The sequence below is a fragment of the Camelus ferus genome, chromosome 3 (assembly GCF_009834535.1).
Source record: "Camelus ferus isolate YT-003-E chromosome 3, BCGSAC_Cfer_1.0, whole genome shotgun sequence".
Classification (NCBI taxonomy): Eukaryota; Metazoa; Chordata; class Mammalia; order Artiodactyla; family Camelidae; genus Camelus; species Camelus ferus.
The window spans coordinates 97,856,773-97,881,476 of record NC_045698.1 but is presented as its reverse complement, the minus strand read 5'-3'; the positions used below and the strand labels follow the sequence as shown (position 1 = coordinate 97,881,476).

The following is a 24,704-nucleotide window of genomic DNA, read 5'->3' as shown; positions in this document are numbered from 1 at the left end:
TATATACTAAAGTAAAATGACTGCATTAAGTCCACCAAAGACCTATGTAAGAATATTCAAAGCAGCTTGAGCCCCAAACTGGAAACTATCCAAGTGTTCGTCAATACTAGAACAGGTAGATTAAGGAAGAGTTATACAATGGAAAGTGCCCAGCAATAAGAAAAGGACGATTACTACATGCAGCAAGGTGGATGAAGCCCACAGACAAGGATGAGCAAAAGCAGCCAGACTCAACAGACTTCACACAGTATGATTCCATTTTCATCAGGTTCAAGAACAGCCAAAACCAACCTCCAGATACTGATACTGACTGGAAGAGGCACATGAGGAGAGTTCTGGGGTAACAGGGATGCTCTACATTTTGAGCTGAGTCATGTTTACCTGAAGACCATAAACTCTCGGAGTTGTACGTTAAGACTGTCACATTTTAAGTGCACAGTACCAGCAGACAGATAAAATTTGGCTAGAAGGGGAAAAAAATATTTATAGTGGTTTTCTCTGGGTGCTGGAATTATGCGCAATTGCTATTTATTCTATATTTCTGAAAATTTCAATAAGGAACCTGTACAGTCAGGGAAAAAAAATCAAGATTTCTTATTGTTTTCTATTATTTTCATGCGACCCATCTTTCTTTTTTTAACAGCTAGAATGCCTCTGTAGCTCTCCTACCCACTTCCGGCACCCCAACTTTCCTTCCTATTACTGATTTTCCCCTCGTGGATAACCTATTTTATTTCTGCTTTTCAGTGCTTTTTACAGTGATTTTTGTAATTGGGATTCTTTTTTCACAGGACACTTCAGCTCCATAAGTTCTTTAAATGCTTTCTTTCTGCTTCAAACTGATAAGTAAGTTGGCTAAGCACTAAACATGGGGTTAAAAAAACCCATAAAATTTTCTTGGTTACAGGCAGACTTCCCTATCTTGGAACTGTTCTTATCTGTAAAGCAAGAAGTCATGCTTCTCCTTCCATCTTTACATATCCTTCTTTGCAATTTATAAAACTGTACAGTTTAAGAACATGAGCTGATCTTACTCTAAAGACCTCTTCTGTGTCTTTTCTGAACTCCCTGATTAGCTGGTCTTTTAATAGGATCTCCATAAATAGATTATTGTAACTTCTGGGTCCCTCAGTTTTTCTTGATTCTCACACCCATAATTTGGGGTATGGTTTGTTGGGCTAAAAAAAGCTTTGGAATTACTGGTTTTGTGCTGCTCTATCATCTCAGGCTTAGAATTTTCGTTAAATTTTGGCACTGACCTGTTCGTTTATTCCATTCACACAGTCATTTGTTCATTCTATAAATACTTCCAGAAGCACCCACCATGACCCAGCACTAGTGGTTCCGGGCACTACGGAGATTGGGAGGCAAGAGAGAGTTTCTACTTGGGCTAGTGAGACAGACAGACATAATGCACATCAGCAGTGATCAAACCAAGCTAAGAGACAGGAAGTACTCAGGACTGTGATCCCAAAGTAGGGATCCAGGTCAGGAAAGTCAGAGAAGGCTTCCGAGAGGGAGTGACGATCACACTGAAAGAAATACGGGTTACTTAACCTTCATACTCTGGTCCGAGGTAACGCTTACAAACAGCCTTGCTAAGAGGAGACTTTCAGGATTATTGCAGCTTCCTTTTCTAGTTATTCTTTATCTCTTTTAAAAACATTCATGTAATTTTATTTGTTAGCTGGCCAAACACTACCTAATTATTTGTTTATTCAACATCATGAAGTACTTCCTACTTGACAGGCTCAGTACTGGGGATGTGAGAGAAAGAACTCGAGCTGCCTGCCCTTCCCCTTCAGTATCGCTGATAATAAAAATGAAATGATCTTTTCTCTTTGTCTGTTATCACATCAGATGGAAAAGGCTGGAAGTTCCGCAAATTTCCAGGGTATTATGAGGCTAGTGTGGCTCTACAGACTGGAAAAAATTCTATTTGGGCACTCCAAAGGGTAGTTCCCTCAAAGAGTTATGCAAGATTACTGAAACAGAGATACAAGTAGAAAACAAATGGGACCTAATTAAACGTATAAGCTTTTACACAGCAAAGGAAGCCGTAAGCAAAACAAAAAGACAACCTACAGAATAGGAGAAAATATTTGCAAAAGATGAGACTGACAAGGGCTTAATTTCCAGAATATATAAACAGCTCATACAACTTAATAAGAAAAAAACAAACAACCCAATTCAAAAATGGGCAAAAGACCTAAATAAGCATTTCTCCAATGAAGACATACAAATGGCCAATAGGCACATGAAAAAATGCTCAATATCACTAATTATCAGAGAAATGCAAACGAAAACTGCAATGAGATATCACCTCACACTAGCCAGAATGGCCATCATTAAAAAGTCTACAAACGATAGAAGCTGGAGAGGGTGTGGGGAAAAGGGAACCCTCCTACACTGTTGGTGGGAATGCAGTTTGGTGCAGCCACTGTGGAAAACAGTATGGAGATTCCTCAAAAGACTAAAAATAGACTTACCATATGATCTAGCAATCCCACTCCTGGACATATATCCAGAGGGAACCTTAAGTCAAAAATACACATGCACCCCAATGTTTATAGCAGCACTATTTACAATAGCCAAGACATGGAAACAACCTAAATGTCCATCAACAAATGACTGGATAAAGAAGCTGTGGTATATTTATACAATGGAATACTATTCAGCCTTAAAAAAGAATAAAATAATGCCATTTGCAGCAATATGGATGGACCTGGAGATTGTCATTCTAAGTGAAGTAAGCCAGAAAGTGAAATAAAAATACCATATGATATCACTTACTTGTGGAATCTAAAAAAAAAAAAAAAAAAGACAAATGAGCTTATTTATAAAACAGAAACAGACTCACAGACATAGAAAACAAACTATGGCTACCAGGGGGAAGAGGGTGGGAAGGGATAAATTGGAAGTTTGAGATTTGCAGATACTAACTACTATATATAAAATAGATAAACAGCAAGTTTCTACTGTATAGTGCAGGGAACTATATTCAATATCCTGTAGTAACTTATGGTAAAAAAAAAATGAAAACAAATATATGTATGTTCATGTATGACTGAAGCATTGTGCTGTACACCAGAAATTGACACAACATTGTAAACTGACTATACTTCAAATAAAAATATACATTAAAAAAAGAGATACAAGTAGAGAGCCCGAATGACCCGCCAACAGGGACGTTGGCCACACATACAGGTGGAAGCAATGGCGTCAAATCCAAACCCTGAAGCCACAAGAATAGGCAATCTAGAACCCGAGGAAGAACCTACTCCTGACATGGACAACTATTCAGGGGAGCCCCCGGGAACAGCAGCAGCAGGGATTTACCTCTAAAAGGTGGTGGTGATGTTCCCAGTAACAAAGAAATACCGGGAGACCTCTGAGAGTTGACAATATGGTAACATGGGCAAGAGCTTTGTTTTTATGACTTGCTCACTATTTCTTACACACTTTACTGTGTTACCATTTCCTAAGTTGCTTTTCTTCTGGGGACCATCTGGAAGGAGATAACCTGCAGTTTTACCTCATTACTGTCCAAATGCTGACTCTGGTGTCAAGCTCCCAAATATTATTGGCCATCCCCTACCACATTCATGATCTTTTGTTTGCCAGAGAATTCCACCAGGCCCCAAGGTGTCCTCAATTAACGAATGAATAAACGAGAGCATGTCTTTTGTATCAACGTTTTGGCTTGTGATTTTAGAAGAGCCTCTCAGTGGAATACACAATGACACACAGCTCAGAAATGGGACCATTCACCCAACAAGAGCATCAAAATGCACATGGGAGGCAAAAAAATAATAGTGGACCATCTACCCCTGGAGGCCCTGTCCTAGAGTAATGAAGAGGTTCATAGATTGTCTTATTTTCCTTTCTCACAAAGGATAGAAAAACTACATACTGCTTATTTAACTGAGTTACATATGAAACTAAAAAAGTCTACAAACTGTTCAGTAATATGGTTTGCTAATGCCACTTAGGTAATTGCTTTAAGCCACTAACCCCAATGCTACGCTAACACAAAGATATACATATTCTCAATTTGTCCTATACATTAGATGAGGAGTAGTCAAGTCTGAAGAGTCAGACTCTCATTAATAATCCGCAGTTCAACATTCTTTGAAAATATGGCTACAGCCAACCAACCTCACCTCCCTCCAATAATAAACTTGGTGTGTACATTTCACCATTGTTCCAGCTGGAGACTTTGAGGGAATCCGGAGAAGTTCCCCTCAATAGAGGAAAACACATCACCTGCTAAAATCTTTTTGCATAAAGCTTTCTATACAGAACCTCTAGCTGGATCTCAGCACCTGCTGCTCAGTGAGAGGTAAGATCAAGAGCATTTATTAAACAGCCCTTAAGAAAATCACTGCTACCTGAAAATATCTATCAACAACAAAACAGCATACACTGAGTGGCCCTGGCATTGGTATCCCATTCCTCCCTAATGTTTGGAGGGAACATCTCTTCTTATTACAGAGGGTCTAAACTTTTTTCTTACAAATTCTTCAATAAAGACTCATTTTAAAGTGAAATCTCAAATAAATAAAAGCAGCTTATTCTTTGAACCAGCAACTCCACCTCTAGGAGTTTATCCTGCAGATATCTACAAGTGCCAGTATGCCAAAACATCAATTTTATACAACAATTTTATACCACACACACAAATATATATTGTAACATTTGCTTTTAATAACTATGTAACATATATTATATATAAAATACACATAGATACGATATATAACATCCCAGAGGCCCATCCATATGGAAATGGTTAAATAAAACACAGAATTTTCAAACCATGGAACCACTATTTGACCCTTAAGAAGAATGAGGTGGAATTACACATGCTGATAATGGAAAAGTGCCAACAGAGTGAAAAAAGCAAATTGCAACACAGGACATTCTACTATCCCATTTGGATTTAAAAATAAAGTTCTATTTCTAGACCTGAATAGATTACAGTCATATTAATGAATATAATTATTCATTAAACTGTACTTTTTTGTTACACACACTTTTCTACACAATTGGCCCTCTGTATGTGCGGGTTCCGCATCCTTGGATTCAACCAACAGTGAATCAAAAACATTCGGGAAAAAAATTCCAGGAAGTTTCAAAAATCGAAGCTTGAATGGCAACTATTTACAAAGCATTTACACTGTATTAAGTATTGTAAGTAATCTAGAGATGATTTAAAGTACTCAGAGGAGATGTGTAGGTTATATGCAAATACTATGCCATTTTTTCTAAGGGTCTTGAGCATCCACAGATTGTGGTATGGGGGACGGCGTTCTGGAACTACCGAGGGATGACTATATATAGTTAATAATGAAAGGTAAAACCCTGCTGATTATCTTTGGGTAAAGTCTGATCCATGCTTTTAGGAGAGGATAACTCATTTCTTAACTCACTGAGCAGGAAAGCCACGCTTCTAGACGCTTCCAACAATCATCCAACTACCACCGAGAATGTGTTTTGTTCCAGCTCCAGGGCAGGATCCACAGCTGCTAACAGTCCCTTGGGTTCCAGGCAAACCTCCTCAAGGGCCCCTTCTCCAACCTTTATTAGTCATGGATGGTCCTCTGCAGAAACCAGAGGACTCCCTGAACGCAGGACTTCCTTCTGCCTCCAGCTTCCAATAGGACTCCGCAAGGGTGGACCTCAGCCCCCTTGTCTGACAGCTCCCAACCATGCCAGCAAACCCCGACCACCCCCTCTTCCTACCCTGCTGGGACCCCCAACCAATGCTCAGCTCAGGGACTCTGGTCAGTAGGCAATGATGCCGGTAGCTGAAAGTTGTGGGGAAGTGAAGGTTGGCACCTCCTTGGAAAAAAAGGCCAGGGACCTCTGAATTACATCTAGTCACTGGGACGTTGAGGACAGCACTGTAACTTTGGAACTTCAAACTACCAGCCCTCAAAGGGACAATGGAGAGAAAATGAGCCCAGCAAGAGGAAGGGTCAGAAGGGAAAGCAGCAGTGAATAGAAGGGAAAGAAAAAGGGAAGAAAGCTGTTAACAGAGAAGGTGAGTTGGGGAAATGAAAGGATGGGTTAGAGCACAGAGAGAGAGAAAAGGGACGAACTCTGATCCCTGCCAGGTTGAGAGGACACACTAGAAAGGGACAGGTCCACCCCTCCCAACAAGCCTGACAAGGCCACTTCCAGGCCAGGTCCCCCACCGGCACAGCCCCTGAAAGACTGGCTCTGCCGCCCCCTCCCAGAGCATTAGATTAGGCTTTGTGGGAAAGTTGAAATCTTGATAGCTTAGCAAGAGGCCCCTACAGCTTAACACGTGGCAGTTTAACTAAGCGCTGCCGTTCCTGCCAGATACCAGACCAGCCACGGCTTTGCTCCACCATTAAAGCCCGCTCTCCTGACCCTCTGCGGGAGCCGCAGCTCAGTCAGCACCACTGGCGGCTCTTCATGGACAAGAGGGAATTTCACTGAACACCAGCAAGGACCAAGCACATCACCCCTGCCTAAGAGACCTTACATCCCAAGACAGGTCACTCTCCACGCTTCCCTTCTCTTTAGTTTCACAGAATTTTTAAAGGAAGAAGAATTACGGACAACAAAGGTTAAAAAAAAATGATGACACCTTCCGAGTTCTCTCATTAGTAACACCTGCAAAGAGCAAGGGGGCTTAATGTGGTATAGGGTATTGATGAGTTTAAAAAAAAAAATCAGATACATCCTGAACAAAACCCTGCATTTTCCAAGAGCACACCTGCACAGAAAGAACAATATAACATCATCAATGAAGTCACGCCCTTGGCGAAGGGCCTAGAATTTAATATAGAATACAGGTTCCCCACCACTCAGGCCTCCTTTTGGCAAATCTCACATCAAAACATCAGTGGTTTTACCCTGACTGCACTTATTTCTTTTTAATTCCTGAACTCTTCACTCTGCTGTCTCTCTGGTATCACAGAGCCACGTAGAGTTTCAGCAGATGGGATTTAAGGGACTGTCTCTGAAGGCTGCCCACAGCAAACCATCCCTACCACCTGTCTCTTGCTACCTGGAAAAAATTCACTAAGAGTGAGTCATCTTTGGTTGAAGGTAATATTTTTCCAAGTTGGGTATGTGGCACAATTTGGGGAATGTGGGCAAACAACTTAATTTTAATAGTTATGCCTTTTAATATTTACCTTCTATTTATGGCAGGTGATAGTAGTTCTCAATTTAAGGTAATGAGTTTCTCTTTTAAATAAGTAATAGAGTTTTGTTTTTTTTTTTTAAAGAAAAGTGTTAACAGTACAGATGGCATAGAGATAAGATAAAAACCAAGCAGGTGGAACACAAATGAAGGGTAAGAAACAGGTAAAGAATCTACTTCCAAGCCCCTGGCAACTACCCCTGGCTGGAGTTTCCACTGCCACCGTCACACATCAAAGATCATCAAGATTTAGTTCAGCAAAGTCAGCAGAGTCAGAAGTTATGCGGAAACTGGATCAGAGAAAAAAATCACACTGGCCTTGGTGAGAATGTTGCTGAAGAAAAGGCTGGGGGTGGGGGAAGAGGGAGGGCGGAGTCTGGGGTCTCTGGGAAACCAGTAGTTGGCAGGAAAGTAATAAATATTAGGCTTAATGATAAGGACTCCGGAGCTAGGCAATTTCCTACAGAAGTCTCCCCCTTCACACGTATTTCCCCCAAATGATTCTGCCCGAGGTCCTGATGCAGAAAGCTACCTGGTGAGTGCTGAGGGCAGAATTAAAATTCAAAGTGGCAGAAGGTCAGCACCACTTCCCAGGTTCTCCTCTCCCCAAATACCTTAGAGGCTCAACTGTCCACCATCCCTACCTTGCTTTAAACACTGACCATGTGGGTAGATAGTTTTCAGTTGTGATGTAGTTTCTGGGCCAATTCTCTCCAAGCTAACTAACGCTAGCGCTAAGCAGAGAACTGATGATAGGCATTTGTGAATAAGGCATCGCTCCCCAGTGAGTAAATTCAGGTTGATCAAACCCTCCTCTCACCATGACTACCAAGACTCCCCTAAACCATTTAAAGGCATCACCACAATAAAGCGAATATAGCAATAAAGCAAGTCACATGAATTTTTTGGTTTCCCAGTGCAGATAAAAGTTACGTTTTCACTATACTGTAGTCTATTAAGTGTTATGTTTGAAAAAAGTGTACATATCATAATTTTAAAATACTTTATCCCTGAAAAATGCTGACCATCGTCTGAGCCCTCAGTGAGTTGTCATCTTTTGGCTGGTGGAGGTTTGGAGTATTGCGAGAATTACCAAAATGTTACCCAAAGTGAACAAATGATGCTGGAAAAATAGCGCAGATAGACAGAGGGTTGCCACAAACCTTCAATTTGTAAAAATCGCAGTATCTGCAAAGCGCAATAGAGCAAAGCACAGTAAGACAAAGGCTCAGAAAACTAGAAATCATCCCCTATTTTTGGCAAAGTCATACAAGACTTGCTGCCCACAGAGACAGAATTCGAACCATTTGTCTCCCTTGGTTTAGAAGTAAGGGCCCATCCAGTTTCCTAGCTCTGGTTTTGAAGCCTAAATAAGTACTAATATTCCACAGTGTCGCCTAAAAACTCCAAGGGAAGTCATTCCAAGCTCACTTCCTTTTGAAGAGTGTTTTGTATATAGTGCCCCAAATGGTGTGAACCTTTCTGGCTGAAGGGTTAACTCATGTTCCATCCCCTTGCCTCTTTACTGCTATTTTCTGTTCTTTTTTTTTTTTTTAATTGAGGTACAGTCAATTACAATGCATCAATTTCTGGTGTACAGCACAATGTCCAAATCATGCACATATATATATTCATTTTCATAATTTTTTCATTAAAGTTTATTATGAGATATTGAACATAGTTCCATATGCTATACAGAAGAAACTTTTTAAAAATCTATTTTTATATATACTGGCTAACATTTGTAAATGTCTAACTCCCAAATTTATCCCTTCCCACCCCTCTTTCCCCAGTAACTAATTATTGACTCCCATTTTACAGCCAAGCCAATTAGTAGCCTTGGTCAAGCGTGAGGAGCTTGGAGGCCTGGAACACAGCTCTCAGCTGGGCCTGAGAAAAACAGGAAGCCTCCTGTGAGAACTTCACGCATGTGAAAACTATGCCTAGACAACAGATGTCAGAAGCCTGTAATTCTGTAGAGTCCCTGGGCACGTCAGCAAGCACCTGAGTCTCTATCTGACCGAGGAGTGGCAGACTGACTTAGGACAGAGGAGTTGTGAAGGATGACTATTTCACTCCTCATTTAGTTTAGTGAGCATTATTGCCCACTTCAGTTTCTGAAGAGCTTAGTAACTAACTCCTTTAGGGCTAAAAAGAGGTTGGGTCAAAAGCCCAAGAGGCTGCGTGTGAGGTTACTGGTTTACTCCAGGCCCTCTAAAACAGCCAGAAGAAGTGTGAAATAATCTGAACTTACTCACATGAAATGCAAACATGCACTTATCCTCAGGCCTCCAGGTCTCGCTTATAAACTTAATGGTAACCAAGCCGCAAATCACCAGAACACAAAACCAAAAACGCCTTAGAACCTTGATTGAGGCTTTTACTTTAGTATGTGCACTTTTTTTTATTTCACTAAATCTCAAAAAAAAAAAAAATACCCTTCACCCAATAATTAAAATATTCTGCTGTGGAGGAGCTCAAACTACATATAAGCCTCCTATTAATACTCCTTGGTACCTCTGTGGAGTGGGCACAGCTCATGATACCCTTTCAAGGTTGAGAAATGTTTGTTTCCAAGCCAAGAAAGGAGGGCCTGCCCTTGAGAGACAAAGGTGCAGGCCTAAATCGCTCTGCGGCGGGTCTCTGGCCCATACGCCAGCCCTGCCTCTCACCTTGGCCCAGTTCCTCTTAAGGGAAGCCATTTCTGTTCAACAGAAGGACAGGCAGCCCTGGTGTTTATCATAGCTTGTGTTTAGGGAAACACACTAACAATTCTTCCCTGACAACAAAGTCTTAAATTCTCTACCAGTGGGAAAAACTGGGGGTGGGGGGTGGCAGGGGTGAATGAAAGTGGAAAATTTCCCAAAACTCTTGGCCTACTTAACCATCCTGACAGCACATAGTTATAGTGTTAGGGGTGGGGGGGCAAGCTGGTTCTTTCCAAATGAAGCATGATTAGTTGGCCAGTTCAAATACTTCCAAAGAGATTTTGAAAACAGTTAACATTTTTTAAAAATGTGGCATAGAAATCTAATTTCCAGCTATTTTTAATACTATAGGGCTGCTGCAAAGCTCTGTAAAAAATACTATCTTAATAAGCTCTACTACTGAACAGGTAAAGCAGGGAGAAAACTCTTTGGGTAAGTAGTAATGTGTAGTAAACACACATTGCTCAAGTGACCTAACTTAAGACATCTTTTACAGAGAATGATGTAGGACTGGAAGTTCGCTTTCCCCAGGTGCCACTACTCTGTATTTGTCCTCCCCCGGGTGCTGCACTAGTTTCTACGCTTCTGCACAAACCAGCTGCAGCCACCTAGCCAAGATCTCAGCAATTCCCTAAACTGACTTTACTGTACAGGATCCCTGGAGGTCCAATTCTGTTTTCTGGAGTCTAACAAATACAGAACAAATTGGTGAGAAGTTTCAGCTATTTCACTTCCTTCCAGAAAACAAAAGTTGCTAAGGTTCGATATAAAATTGACAGCTGTGTTTTTACTTTGTTTTGTTTTGTTTTTGGCTACAAGGTCAGTTAATTTCAGAGCTGGAAAAAACCATATTATCACCAAATCATTCCTCTTCAATAATCAGTATCTTCTTCCTGTTTTTCAAGACTTTAAGACTAAATGACCGATTAACACTTAAGTAGCCTTACCTGAGAAGCCACAAATTGAGCAAGTGTAGCAGGTAGGAAAGGGGAATTCTGTTCTACAATTAACAAAGAGCATGGGGCTCCTTTCAGCCTCACAAATGCCTCATATTCATGTTTTGGGCATTGATTATCCTTCAATAACTTCCCCCTCATTAAATCTCCTACCACTCACTTGTGGTTTGGGCTTCACCCTGGGGAGAAGAGGTGTTTGTAAGACACTCGGAAACCTCTAAAGGCCAAGTTCGGGGTACAATACAACCTCAGTGCCTACTGAAGGGGGCAAACCCCTCAAATACTCATTAACTCATCTGGCCAAATAAGATAATAAAATGAGCTGCTGCTGGGTGCTTCCTTGCCCTCATCAGGAGTAAGTTTTTAAAAACCTTCTAACAATTGGCACCTGGCTGCCTGCATCCCCAACCCTGCCTGTTACAAAGATTTCAGATGCAGAGTTCACAGAATTTCATCAAACTAAAGTTCTAGGCAGCACCTCTTTTCCAGGCTGCCACAACAGCCTCCTCAGAGTCTTCCCATTCCAGTGTTTCCTCTACCCCAATCCAGCCGACGCTTCAACGTCTCCCCACAGTACACAAACCTAGGCTGGGAATTCGAAGTTTTCCCTAACCGGCCCTAACCTAATTCTCCAAACTTTCCCACCGCTCAAAACCGCCCAAGCACTCGGTCCAGTAAATCACCGAATCGTCTTTCCTTCGCCTCCAGTGCAAGGCTCAAGGTCTTCCCCGCAGGCCCCCTTTCCGTCCCTCTATTCTTCCAACCCCCACCGCTGCTGGGAAATTAGTCCCTATCCCTTGGGGTCCTGCTCAGATTTCACTTGCCCCAACTGGTCTACTCAGATCCCAATCCACTGCTCTCAACAGTCATGATTTCTTCCCCCCGCAACACCTTTTCCGAACACCCCCAGCCCCTGCTTCCACCCGCGGGGCTCCCGAGCGGCCTCCCGCCCCCAGCAGGCCCGGCTCAGCACTGTGTGGGTCCCCGCCAGCGCCCGAGAAATCGCAGCCCAAGGCGAAGAGATGCAGAAGCCTCCCGCAGACGTCCCCGGAGACTGGGTGTGGCGAGACCCATTCCCAGCCAGCCGACTCCTCGCAACGCGGAGCCCCTTAGTCAACGGCCCAGAGGCCAGGAGGGCGCCGCCGGATCTTCGCAGCCGCCGCCACCGGCGCTGTGACGGGAGCCAGAGCAACAGCCGCGGGGCGCCGGGGTGGGCACTGGGCCGGCTGCAGCCGCTCCCTCGGTTCCCAGCCTCTCCTCCGGGGCTGCGCGCTTCCCTGCTGGAGCCGGCCCATCCCGCCCCGGAAGCCGCCGCTCTCGGGACGCCTCTGTGGAGCTCGGGGGTGCGCAAAACCCCAGAAGGTCCCTGCCCGCCCTTCACCCTCTCCTTGGTCCCAGCTTGGCCCAGCTGGCTCCGCTGCGCCTCACCTCTCTTCTCTACGAACCCGCTGGGCACTGCTTCGGCTGGGACCCGTCGGGATCCGACGAGACCGCACAAGCCGCGCCGCACCTGCTACTGAGCGAGCGAAGAGTAGAGGCGCGCCTGACGTCACGACCGTCAGAAGCTTCGAGTCACCTGATCAACCTAGCAACGCGCGCGGGGCGGGGCGAGGCAGGGGGCGGTGTCACAGCACGAGCCCCGCCCCCAGCCGCGGGGCCTCCAGGCTCCTCCGGGAGCGCTTCCGGGCGGTCCGCGCAGCTGGGACTCGAGGTCCGGCCCTGGCCTCCCTGCTCGGACTTCTGAGCTGGATGGATACCTGAGACTTCAGCAAGTTCTCTCCTCAGGATGGATCGGTGCTCCGAGACTCCAAACGTTACCTCCTGGCCGCCAGTGCAGGTGCCCGGAAGGCAGGGCCCTGTGTCCCCACGGTACCCGGCTCAGTGCGTGGCACGCAGGGTTCAGGGGTTTACTTTCCAAGCTGTACCGGAGAGGCCTGAGCTTAGGCTGGTAACCGGCTTGTTATCCGGCAACTTTCCCCATAAACCTCACAGCAAGTAGAGCAGCATTCGCTGGAGAAAGTAATAGGACTTCATCACTCAGGAGAAGGGAGACAGACTGTAGCCCAGACCCAGGAATCCTGCCTTGAAGGCCTGCTTCTATTCCAACAGAAAGAAAAACCACTGAAACACTCCCGGAGCAAAGTCTAGGACAAGCCTGCAAACCCTACTTGCAAAGATTTTTTTGTTTTTCATTTTAGAAATCGATTTTGTCTTCAATTTTCTCCCCTTACTCACTATAATCGTATGCCTACACCTCTGTGACTTACCAGTCCCTGGACGTAGACTATCAGCTTCAAAATGAAAATTTAACACCCCATGGATGTTCCGATTTGAAAGCTACTACTTATTTCATCCCTTAACTTCTTGCTGACTGAGTTCCCCTTAAGTTTTACTCTTCTACTCCCTGTACCGCTATGAAGGATTCATATATGTTGTCCTTCCCTCTCAGACTATGGATTTTAAACCAAAAAGTTACTTTATAAATAACTTCTTGTGAGCACTTTTAAGGACCTGGCAACGGGCAATGCCAGGCTGCTTGAGGTATGATCCTTGAAGATCAGGAGTTCGTGGGTGGTGTGTCTCATATCCAAGTACTACCTGTACTGTTTATTGTTTGCTTAATAGTTTTATTTTGAGTAACACTTTTTTACTTTTCTACGTTTATTTGAAAAAGAAACTAGCATATAAATGAGGAAAAAAGACAGTTGTGAAAGGGAGAGAAGAATCATGGCTCCAGAGTTGTATTACTAGGAGAGAAGAGATTTAAAATGAGCTCCTTAGATAAACAGCAGGGTCCTACTGTATAGCACAGGGAACCATAGTCAATACCTTATAGTAACCTATAATGAAAAAGAATATGTATATATATATATATATATATGACTGACTCACTATGCTGCACATGAGAAACTAACATTGTAAATCAACTATATTCAATTAGAAAAAAAAAGAAAGACAATTAAGCATAAGCCCAGGTCCCCAGGACAGAGATTAGGAAGCAGGAAGATGGTGGGAGCAGGGCAGGGGCAGCCAGACGTGGGCTTGCAGGTCTGAGGGGGGCAGTCCAGCTGCAGGTTAGGGAGGGCTTGGGGAAGAGCTGGGCTAGAATGAGGTTTGAGGGATGCAGTGGAGGCGAGACATGCTGGGAGCAGAGAGAATGGAGACAGAATCTAGAGAAAGAAGAGGCAGCAGTGGTTTGGGGAGGGGTTGCTGAGTAGGAGGACTGCTAACAGCATTACGGGAAGGGAGGCTGAGAGGTTACATGAGGAAGGAAGAGCAGGTGAGAAGAAACTGATGTAGGCCCTAGGGGATAAGCACAGTGCCTCTGAGGCTCTACTCTGGACAGGGCAAGGGGAGGATGAGGGTGGAAGGCTGGGATAACTGTTATGTAAAGGAGGGAAGCTTCTCTTGGTGGCTGGGACATATGGTGTCCTTGCTGGGGTAGAAGAGATGCTACAACAGTGTTTTCCTTTAGGTCCCTGGCCGCTCCCCTTTTACTGAGTTGTTTGGACACAAAAAGGTGTAACCATCTAAGGAAAAATGGAATGTCCACCCACCCAACCCCCTTAAGGAAGGAGTGCTATCGCGCAAGTACAAACTCAAGGAATGTTACTTGGCAGCATCCAAGAACCAGAGTCAAGGCCAGGGAGCACATCCTATATAGTTCTTCTCTAGGATTTGACCTCAAGTCCCAGGAGTAAGCATCGGGCCAGATGGAGAAGTTGCTGGAGTTTCATCAAGTTTCTTCACAACAGCAGTGAGTTCCTGTTCCCGGAAATAAAGACAAATGTCTGTGTAGAAAGAAGTTCCTGACATAGTGTATTTTTTGTGAAAGTCCGTTAGCCACAGGAACTGCAGTGGACTTTCAACATTTGTGAATTCAGAACCATCCAAGGATTGTGGAGGCTGCGTGATGCAGGGTTTGGGGACTTGTGCTCTGAGAGCCACCCATTTCGTGAATTCAGGCAAGTTAGTCACCGTCCTTGAGCCTCAGTCTTATCTGTAAAATGAGGATAATAATACCTACCTCACAAGACTGTCGTCAACTTGATGTGAATTCTAGGCCAAAGGAAGAACCCAGATTCACAGTTTTTCAAAGGGAAATTTAAAAATTCATTATATTTTCATTGGATCCCATTTGCTCACTCAACAGTTGGATGAAAGAATGTTTCTTGGATGTCTAATATGCACTCCACACTGTGATGGATACAAAAGGAGCGAGTTCTCTAACTTGGTCCTCCAGACCTCAGACTCCTGAGAGGTAGCAAGACAGCATACACCTCACAAAGCCCCTGTGAAACTGAATGCTAAACTATGTCATGCCCTCCTGTGTCTTCGGGACTCACGGAGTCAGAGGCCATGCCAGCTCCACTGGCAAAGGTGGGATGCGTAAAGGAAGGGTCTGGAGCAGAGCCTGAAAGGCAGGATTTGGAGAAGTGGTGAGAGAAGAGAGCATTCATTCTTGGTTATGGCATCCGGATAACATGAGTGCCTGGGGCAGGGGCTCATTAAATATTTGGTAAAGGAATGAAGGAATGAATGAAACAAATAAGCAAAGACAATAAAATTAGAGAATGGTGGGCAGAGCTGTAAGATGAGCCTAAGTGGACTGTGGAAATTGAGGATCTGTGAGAAAGAATGTAGAGACAAAGCAAATTGGGGATGAGCTTTTGAAATAGCAGAATCTTCTGGTAGGAACATGGAGTCTGGAGACTGAATGACAGGGTTGTATTTGGACTCCATCATTTATTGGCCATATGACCTTGAGCAAGTTATTTAACCTCTCTGTGCATTAGTTTCTTCATCTGGGAAAAAAAAAAGGTAGGGAGAACATTGATATCTACTTTAGAGTGTTATTCTGAGGATTAACTGAGATAATGCATATGAAACATAAACATGGTACCTGGCACATAGTAAGTGCTCTGAACTGTTAGCTTTTTTTTTTTTTTAATTGAAGTATAGTCAGTTACAATGTGTCGGTTTCTGGTGAACAGCATATGTTTCAGTCATACATATACATGCATATATTCCTTTTCATATTCTTTTTCATTATAGGTTACTACCAGATATTAAATATAGTTCTCTGTGCTATACAGAAGAAATCAAACTGTTAGCTTTTATTATTAGTATTAGTTTTATTAAGGCCTGAGAATAGACTCAATGTGAACACTAGAGGAAAGCACTGAAGCTCCTGGAGTGGGAAGTAGGAATGGGATGCAATGTCTTGTAAAAAAATCCTTTGGCAACAGAATGCAGGCTGGTCAGAAGGGAGAGGAGGGCCATAGCAAAGGTGCAGCCCCAAAGGGAAGGAAGGGCTGACGGAGACTGGAAACAAACCCTCTGGAAAAAGAGAAATCCTGTGCCCCCTTGCTCATACGTGTGTGGCAGTTGGAGCCTGGCAGGCAAAGGTGCTCAGTAACTCTATTAAATGAACATCTCTAGATGCTGCACAAGTTGAACAACGTCTTCTTAGAGCTCCCAGGCTCGGTGGCAAACACTATGGAATTCTCCTAAGTCAAGAACAGAGAATTTTAAAGCACTAGAGAAGTTTACTAAGACTGGGCCTCTGGCTTATTTCAGTCTTCCCCTCTGTGGAAGCAGACAAATGAACACATATGAAGGGAAAGCCAGTGAATGTGGCAAGCACATGCGCAAAACCCAGAAAAGCATAATCAGATTTTGTTTTAGGATATTAAAGAAAAGAGAAGAAAATTGCTCTTCTACTGTTTCCTAGCTCACTGCTCTGCCTGATTCTAATGGAATTTGAGGTTCATGTAAAGGAGAAAGAGGCAAAGTCATCAGTTTGCTTCTGGCCATGGTTCCAGAAACTTTTGGTTTTCACCTGAGCAATGAATGAGTCTTACAGTTTTGTGCTTCTTTTTTTCTGATCTACATTTTGAAATTCTAATTTGCTAGTCAGGAATATCTCCATTGCAAGTGACTAAAATGCTATTAAAATCGGTTTAAGAAAAAGGGAGAGAGGACTGATTGGCTCTTGAAACCAAAAGTCCAGACATCAATCTGAGCTTCAGGCATAACTGTATCCAGACACTCAAACACTGTCACCAGGAGTCTCCTCTCTTGCTCTATCCTTCAGCTCTCTTTTCTCTGCATTCTCATGCAGTCCCTCTGAGAGTGTCAGAATTACATTCTCACAGCAAAAAGTCCCAGCAGACAAAAGGCTTTCTCTTTCCTAACAGGACTAAGAAAACCTTCAGAATGGAGTCTTACTATTTGCATTGGCTTTGGGCAACTTTTCTCTGAATATGTGGTTGTGGCCAGGGAATGTAACACCTTGGCTTCTTCCATGCTCTCCTCTGGGGCTGGGGGTGAGGTTAGCCTACCCCCTATCCCACAGTTGAAAGTATGGAAGGAATGGCTTCCCCAGGAATACTGAAGTTTGGTTTCCAGAACTAGGCAGAATGGATGCAGAGCAAACAAGAAAACACAGCTGACCCCTACAGGCCACCGATATCAAAATCACAAGCTTATCGAAGGCTCCTATAGGCACATGGAATATAATATTCCAATAGGCTAGCTTTGAATCCACTTGGGAGTCAATTCACCTTCTCCTGTATTTCCAGGAAAGTTGCATCCACTGGGGAGAAAACTCCAGCACTCAGGGGTTAAGCCGTATTGAGATCATGACTTAGAACCCGCCACTGGTTTTACCTAAGTGCACTCTCCTCTCTGGAAGTATTACTTCTGAGGAAAGTGCTTCAGGGAGCACTTCATGCTTTAAATGTGTTTGTATAACACCTTGAGTTCTCAAGAGGCATCACATAAAGGCGCGCGATTTTAATTGTGACTCTGAAGCACTGATTCCTGAAATGGCCTGGCATTCGGATAATGATCTTAGAAACCCAGCCCTGGAGGAAAACACATTTTTCTCCTAGGCTGTGATTCAACTAAGTATGATAATGAAGTTCCCATCAAATCTGAAGACTCTTCCCTGCTTTTTGATATTTTGAAAACAATGTTTTGAAAATAAGGGGGGAAAATTCAACACATACAAATTAGAAATACTCAGCCTGTATGTCCATTTGCATTCATATTTATAAAATGGGCTAATAATTTAGCACATGACACATGAAGAACAAGAACTCAGCAAAACATTAAATCCACACATTCACGCAGCACATTCACTAAGTGCCTGCCACGTGCCAGGGACTGTACTAAGCTCTAGAGAGGGAGGAATAAGCAAAACAGATCCTTGCTTATATGAAGCTTACACTGCAGTAGGTGTGTCCATTTGTATGCAGCCTTGGGTCTCTTCTGTGTCACTGACACGAATTAGTCATAATCAGCAATAAACATACAGGGCAAATTCTCAGTGAGTGCTTCCTCTCGGCAAGGCTTTTGGCCAGTGCTCTGCGTACACATTTCATTATTCTCTTCTTCCCTGGGATGAAAAACAGACTTCAGAGAGATGTGGACACCTGTTCAAAGGGCCCCAGGAAGTAAGTGGGTGGGGTCTTCTCTCTAGATCTGAAACTCATTTTTCTTGTATCTGCCTTTTAACTTGCGCCCTCTTGTAGGGTGTGGAAGAGGAGTGACGGCAGTGGCGGGGATTATGGCAAACTGGAGAACAAACTGTGCAAAGGGAGCCACTATCTAGCCATTTGTCATAGGGGGATGTGGCCCAGGATGGCCAAGTTTTCTGATTTTTTTTTTCAAGAGAAGCTGGCAAACAGTATTTTGACATGAAAATCAATTTTAAAACACTGTGAAAGCCAAACAAAAATCTGGGCATCATTCAGGCCATAGGTCTGCCCCTCTGTGAGAAGTCACACTGTGTCCAAGAAAGTCCCTGGGGAGATAGGATTTTAGATAGTAACCCCCACCCCACCCCCGCCACACCAACTACATGTGGGTAGAAAAATACAAATACAGCTGTGGTTCTTGTACAAAGTATTTCTCAGGTTGATTTTATAAGGCGCAGGTAGAAAAATGGTGACCCTGTTTACCAGAAAAACAAAGTCCTTAATGAAAACAGTGACGGAGCAGCTGGAGGACCCCAACCCCCCACTGTGAAGGAGGTTGCAGGCAGCCATCTTAGGCTGGGTTGACAGGCCATGCTTATCCGAAAGGGAAAATTTAACTTCGGGGCGGGCTTCGTGTTACATCTGAGGTCCTAATAATGATCATTAGGCTGTCAGCACACAAGATATGGTTCAAAAGAATTCTCCTCCTTAAAGTCACATTCTGCTCGCGTCCTGGCCCTTCCTTGCCTCCTCCACCCAGTGGCCTCCCACGCTCAGCAAGCCTTTCCTCTTCCCCATGCCACGTGCCAGGGGATGGCAGCCACGGGACATATGGGTCTCAGCACTGGGGTGGTCTGGGAATGGAATGGGGTTGATCGCCTTTTGGTGGCAGCTTCTCTTCCCCATCCTGGCCTTCAGAGGGAGGGAGGGAGGGGGCACAGAAGAGCTTCCACATTTACACAACATGTGCACCATCAATCAGTAGACTGAAACTCTGCAAGACGATAGCTTTACTTCAAAAGGGTAGAGGAATTCCCATCTTCCAGATCGTAACAAGATCAGAAAACCTCTGTTTATTACAAGAATTGTTTCAGAAAAGAAAGTGAAATCTGGCACATGAAAAATCCCATTTCTATCTGCTCTCAAGATAGTAACTTTGCAGCCATATGCCACGTGTATTCCATCACAGCAAAACTGTAATGTACTGTAATGCCCTGGGGACAGATTTGCTGCTGCTGCTGCTGCTGCTGCTGCTGCTGCGCCGCCGCTGCCACCGCGACCCCCTCCTCCTGTTGCTTGGATAAAGCTGAGGCATTTGGCACTGCTGTGAGATTCTTAGAAGATCAGGCAAGTGCTCCTGGTTGGAACCCTACAACTCATTTTGTACCATGAGGCTGTAAATCCCCTGAGAGCCTCTTTTTGAGGGGAAAACACACACATAGTAAGGCCTTAGATACCTTCTGAAAGAGTAGGACAAAAAGGCTTGTACTTTCCCCCTATTCCATGCTTGGAAGATCATTTAAGAGATCAAGTGACTTCTCCCACTTGGAGGCAGGGCAACACTATAATTTAGAGTGTCCAGACCTGTGTTCCAGCCCTGGTTCCCCTACGTCCTCGCCTTGAAACCCAGGACAATTTATTAAATCTCTTCGGGCCTCAGTTTCCTCATCTGGAAAGTGGAAATAAAACTAGGACCAAGCACATGGAGCTGTCGCAGGGGTTCACTGGTACACAGTAGAAGCTGCTCTCTTTGGACAAAGCACATTCTCCAGCTCATTACAGCCTTGTGCGTCTCCACCATGCCCCTCATCCACGCCCCAGGAGAAGGGACAAAAGGCACCTGCTTCCTCTTAGTCCCACCACTAATTTTGTGGCTCCTTGCACAGGCAATCAGGAGTGACACATGATGACCAGGGTCACTCTAGAGCCATTCTTTAGCTGCAGCAGGGGAGACCTTTGCTCCAATGGTACCCAGAGCCTTATTTAAGATACTACCTTTAGTTTGAGACTTACAAATATTAGCCACTACATATAAAAATAGATTTAAAAATTTCTTCTGTATAGCACAGGGAACCATGTTCAATATCTTGTAATAACCTTTAATGAAAAAATATGAAAATGAATATATGAATATATGTCTATATATATGCATGACTGGGACATTGTGCTGTACACTAGAAACTGACACATTGTAATTCACTGTACTTCAATAAAAATTTTAAAAAATATACTACCTTTGCCTGAATTTTTGGGCTGCTTCAGCCACAGTCCAGATGAGAGTATTGGCAGCTTTGTAGGTGTGCAGTCCATCAGAGTGGGAGTGGCACTGTGTCCACGTGTGGATTCCTGGGCTCCATCCTGGACCCATTGCTCTGAATCACTGGGGCCAGGGCTTAGGAATCTTTATGAAGCCAGCCCTCTGAAGGAGCAGATGCCCATAAAAGTTCGCATTTATGGCCCTCTGGTGCCTCAAACTCTGTAGATCTTTTCCTCAATCTATTTCTCTTCATGCGTCTCTCTTAACTGGACCATCATCCTGTAAGAAAGCCAGGCTTTCAAGCCGGAAACCTGAAGGCCCCTGAGTTCGGGAGAATCCCAATTACCTCATAGCAGAGTTTGACCCTTCTCCCTGCCCCCTGCCCCAGTTCTGGCCTCCCCTGTGATTCACACCATAACCAGCGGTCTTGCTCTCCACCTGCTCAATCTGGAGGTCCTGATCGGAAATGTAAACCTGGCTCTAATCCCCCCTTACTTAAAGTTCTCTAGGGGTTTCCCAGCCGCTGCAGGATCAAGTCTGAGGAGACATTGAAAAGCCTTTCTCTTCAGCCTTATATCTCCTGCCACTCCTCATCCTACTGGGAAAACTTCAGCTAGACTTTTGTTACACTCAAGTCTTTGAATGTTCCATGCATGCCTCTGGGCTTCTATAGACACAGTATCCTCCACTGGAATACCCTTTCTCCTCTGCTCCTCTTCTTTCAAATCTTGGCTGATATGTCCCCTCTCTGGGAGGCTTTCCCAGATGTCTCCTGGTAGCACTGACTACTCTCTCCTCTTTCCCTGTACACCTCCCCAAAATATCACCCATGAGCCTGTATTGCCTTTATTTGCTTATGTGTTTCTGCCTCATTAGACCCATGAGAGATCTGTATTTGATTCATTTCAAATTCAAACGTTTATCGGGGTTGATAAGGTCCTACAGGGTTTGGTTCCACCCTGTCTCCTACCACTCTCAGCCCTACCCACTTCAACCAATCACACTGGCCTTCGGACTATTCCAAGATTACCAAACTCCTTCCTGCTCTAGGTCTTTGTTCCCGCAGTAACCTTTTCCTGGAACGCCCTCTCTAGATCTTTCCATAGCTTGCTCCCTCTTGACATTCAGATCTCTGCTCAAATGTCACCTCTTCAAGAATCATGGGCCAACCAATCAAAAGTAATCTTCCTTCCTCCTTATCCTCTCTTCAGGATAATACCATATTTTCTTCCCTTCCTAGCACTTATCACAAGGTATAGTTACTTCACTATAAAAATCAGTCTTACTGAGGAATAATTTGCATACAATAAAATGCATATGTTTAAGGTGTACAGTTAAATTAGTTTTGACAAATACCCAAGTATCCACCACTCTGCAAGAAATAGAATATTTCCATAATCTGTCCAATTTTCCCAATTCCTCTTTCCAGTCGATATCCCAGCTCCCCGTGGCCAGCCCCAGTCAATAACTGCTCTGCTTTCTGATCCCATAACTTCGTTTCACTTGTTCTAGAACTTCATTTAAACGTCATCATCCGGCATGTACTCACCTGTCTGGCTTCTTTCACTCAGCATGTTTTGGAAGTTCATTTATGTGGTAGCATTTATCAGTATTTGTTTCTTTTCATTACTGAGTAGTAAGCTATGGTATGAATACACCACAATTTATCTGTTTGTTTGTTGATGGATACCTGGGCCATTTCCAGCTTTGAGCTAATATGAATAAAGCTGCTTTGACAATTCATGGACAAGCCTCTGTGTGGATGTACATTTTCATTTCTCTCAGGTCCCTGAAATGTACCTGTAATCCCTGTCATGGAGATTGCTGGACGCACGGTAAGCATATGCTTTACTTTTTAAGACACCGCCAACCTTTTTTCCAAAGTGATTTTCCATTTCATGCTCCTGCCAGCAACATGTGAGAGTTCCAGTTGTTCCACGCCCTTGCTAACACTTATTACTGGTCTTTTAACTGTTAGCCATTCTAATGTATGTCTGATGTTATCTCATTGTGGTTTTAATTTACATTTCCCCGATGGCTAATGACGTTGAACAACTTTTCCTGTGTTTATGGATATCTGTATATCTTATTTCTAAAGTATTTATTAAACTCTTTTGCCCATATCTTAATTTGGTTGTTTATCTTCTTCTTATTGAGTCATACTTCTTTGTTGTAGATACAAATTATTTATCAAAAATATGATTGAAAAACTTTCTTCTAGTCAGTGACTTATCTCTTCATGTTCTTAATGCTGTCTCCCCCCTCCCTTTTATAATTTTATTATTAGTTCTTTCTGTGAACTGACTATCCTAAGGATGTGTAGCTTTTCCTATGCTTTCTTCTAGAAGTTTTATAGTTTTTTAAAATTTTATTTATTTATTTTAATGGAGGTGTTGGGGATCAAACTCAGGACCTCGTGCATGCTAAGCTTGTGCTCTACCACTGAGCTATACCCACACTCTCTGTAGTTTATTTTTTTAATTTTGTTCTTTGATCCATCTCAAGTATATAGTGAAGCAGGGATTGACAGTCACTGTTTTCCATATTGGAATTGTGAGGCTGAGTGGAGGGATGGGGCTTATGTGGGCCATCAGGGAAGCCCTCTGAGAAGCTCACATTAGACAGAGAGGAAATGGAGTGAGAAATGGAGCCACATGGATACCGAGGGCAAGGACATTCCAGGCGGAACAAGCTTAGGCTGTTAGAGAAACAGCAGGGAGGTTGCTGTGGCTGGAGTGAGGCTCAGAGGTCTGACAGGCCTCAGAAATGAGTTTGAATTTTATTTTGAGCGTGATATGAAGCCACTGGAGGGTTTTAAGAAGGGTCGTGACATGGTCTTATTTACAGTTTAAAAGTTACGTGGGGTACCATCACATGTGTATTAGAATGCCTGAAAAAAAAGGTTTTTTTAAAGTGATAATACCCAGTGCTGGCAGGAATGCAGAGGAGCTGCAACTCTCATACACTGCTGGTGGGAGTGGCAAAGTGGTACAGTTGGTTTGCAAAAGAGTTTAGCCATTTCACAGAAAGATAACACTTACACTTACCATGCACCTTAGCAATCCCACTTCTAAGTATTTACCCAAGTGAAGTGAAGCTTATGCTCACACACAAACCTGTTACACAAATGTTCACAGTAACTTGATTCATCATCACCAAAAGCTGGAAACAATTCAAATATCTTTCATCTGGTGAATGGCTAAACTGTGGCACATCCATGTAAGAATACTACTTAGCAATAAAAAAGAATGAACTACTGATCATACATGAAATGACCTGGAGGAACCTCAGGGGCTTTATGCTTAGTAGAAAAATTCAATCTCAAGAGTTTACATACTAGCCAGAAAGAGAAAGAAAAATACCATATGATATCATTTATAGTGTGGACTCTTGAAAAAAAAGACACAAGCTTATTTACAAAATAGAGATAGACTCACAGACATGGAAAACAAACCTGTGGTTATGAGGGGGTGGGAGGGAATGGGGTTGGGGGAGGGATAAATTGAGAGTTCAGGATTTGTAGATACTAACTACTATATACAAAATAGATCAACAACAAGCCAAGATCCTACTGTATAGCACAGGGAATTATATCCAATACCCTGTAATGCCCTATAATGAAAAAGAATATGAAAAGGAATATATATGTCTAAGTGAATCACTATGCTGTACACCAGAAATTAACACAACATTGTAAATCGATTTCAATTAAAAAAAAGTTTACATACAGTATGATTTCATTTATGTAATATTCTCAAAATGGCAAAACTATAGAGATGGAGAACAGATCAGTTGCCAAGGGACAGGGAGGAGACCCTGGGAGGCATGAAGTGGGAGTGGGTGTGAATACAAAGAGGCAGCACTAGAGAGTTCCGTAGTGATGTAACAGCTACCCATCTTGGTGGTGGTGGTAGGTACAGAAATCTACACTCGGGATTTAAGTGCAGAGAACTGAACACACACCCACACACACAAACGAATGCAGGTTAAAAATTGGTGAAAACTGAAGAAAGTCTGCTGTCTGACTAAAGTAAGGTACCAATGTCAGTGTCCTGGTTTGGATATTTTACTACAGCTCAGTCTAAGATGTCACCATTATGGGAAGCTGGTTAAAGGGTACAT

The 24,704-nt window shown here is 43.4% G+C and overlaps 1 protein-coding gene across 5 annotated transcripts in view; it reads right to left on the bottom strand.

Annotated features, from left to right (window-relative positions):
• CYSTM1 (cysteine rich transmembrane module containing 1) overlaps positions 1-24,704 on the bottom strand; it is a 68,368-nt gene that overhangs the window by 37,287 nt on the left and 6,377 nt on the right. The window contains exon 1 of one of the 5 annotated variants that reach the window (XR_004318745.1): positions 12,270-12,427. The exons of the other annotated variants lie outside the window; for them this stretch is intronic. The gene's annotated coding sequence lies outside the window, so the exon portion shown is untranslated. Of the gene's footprint in view, positions 1-12,269; positions 12,428-24,704 lie in introns of those variants that run through there. 5 annotated transcript variants of the gene reach the window in all.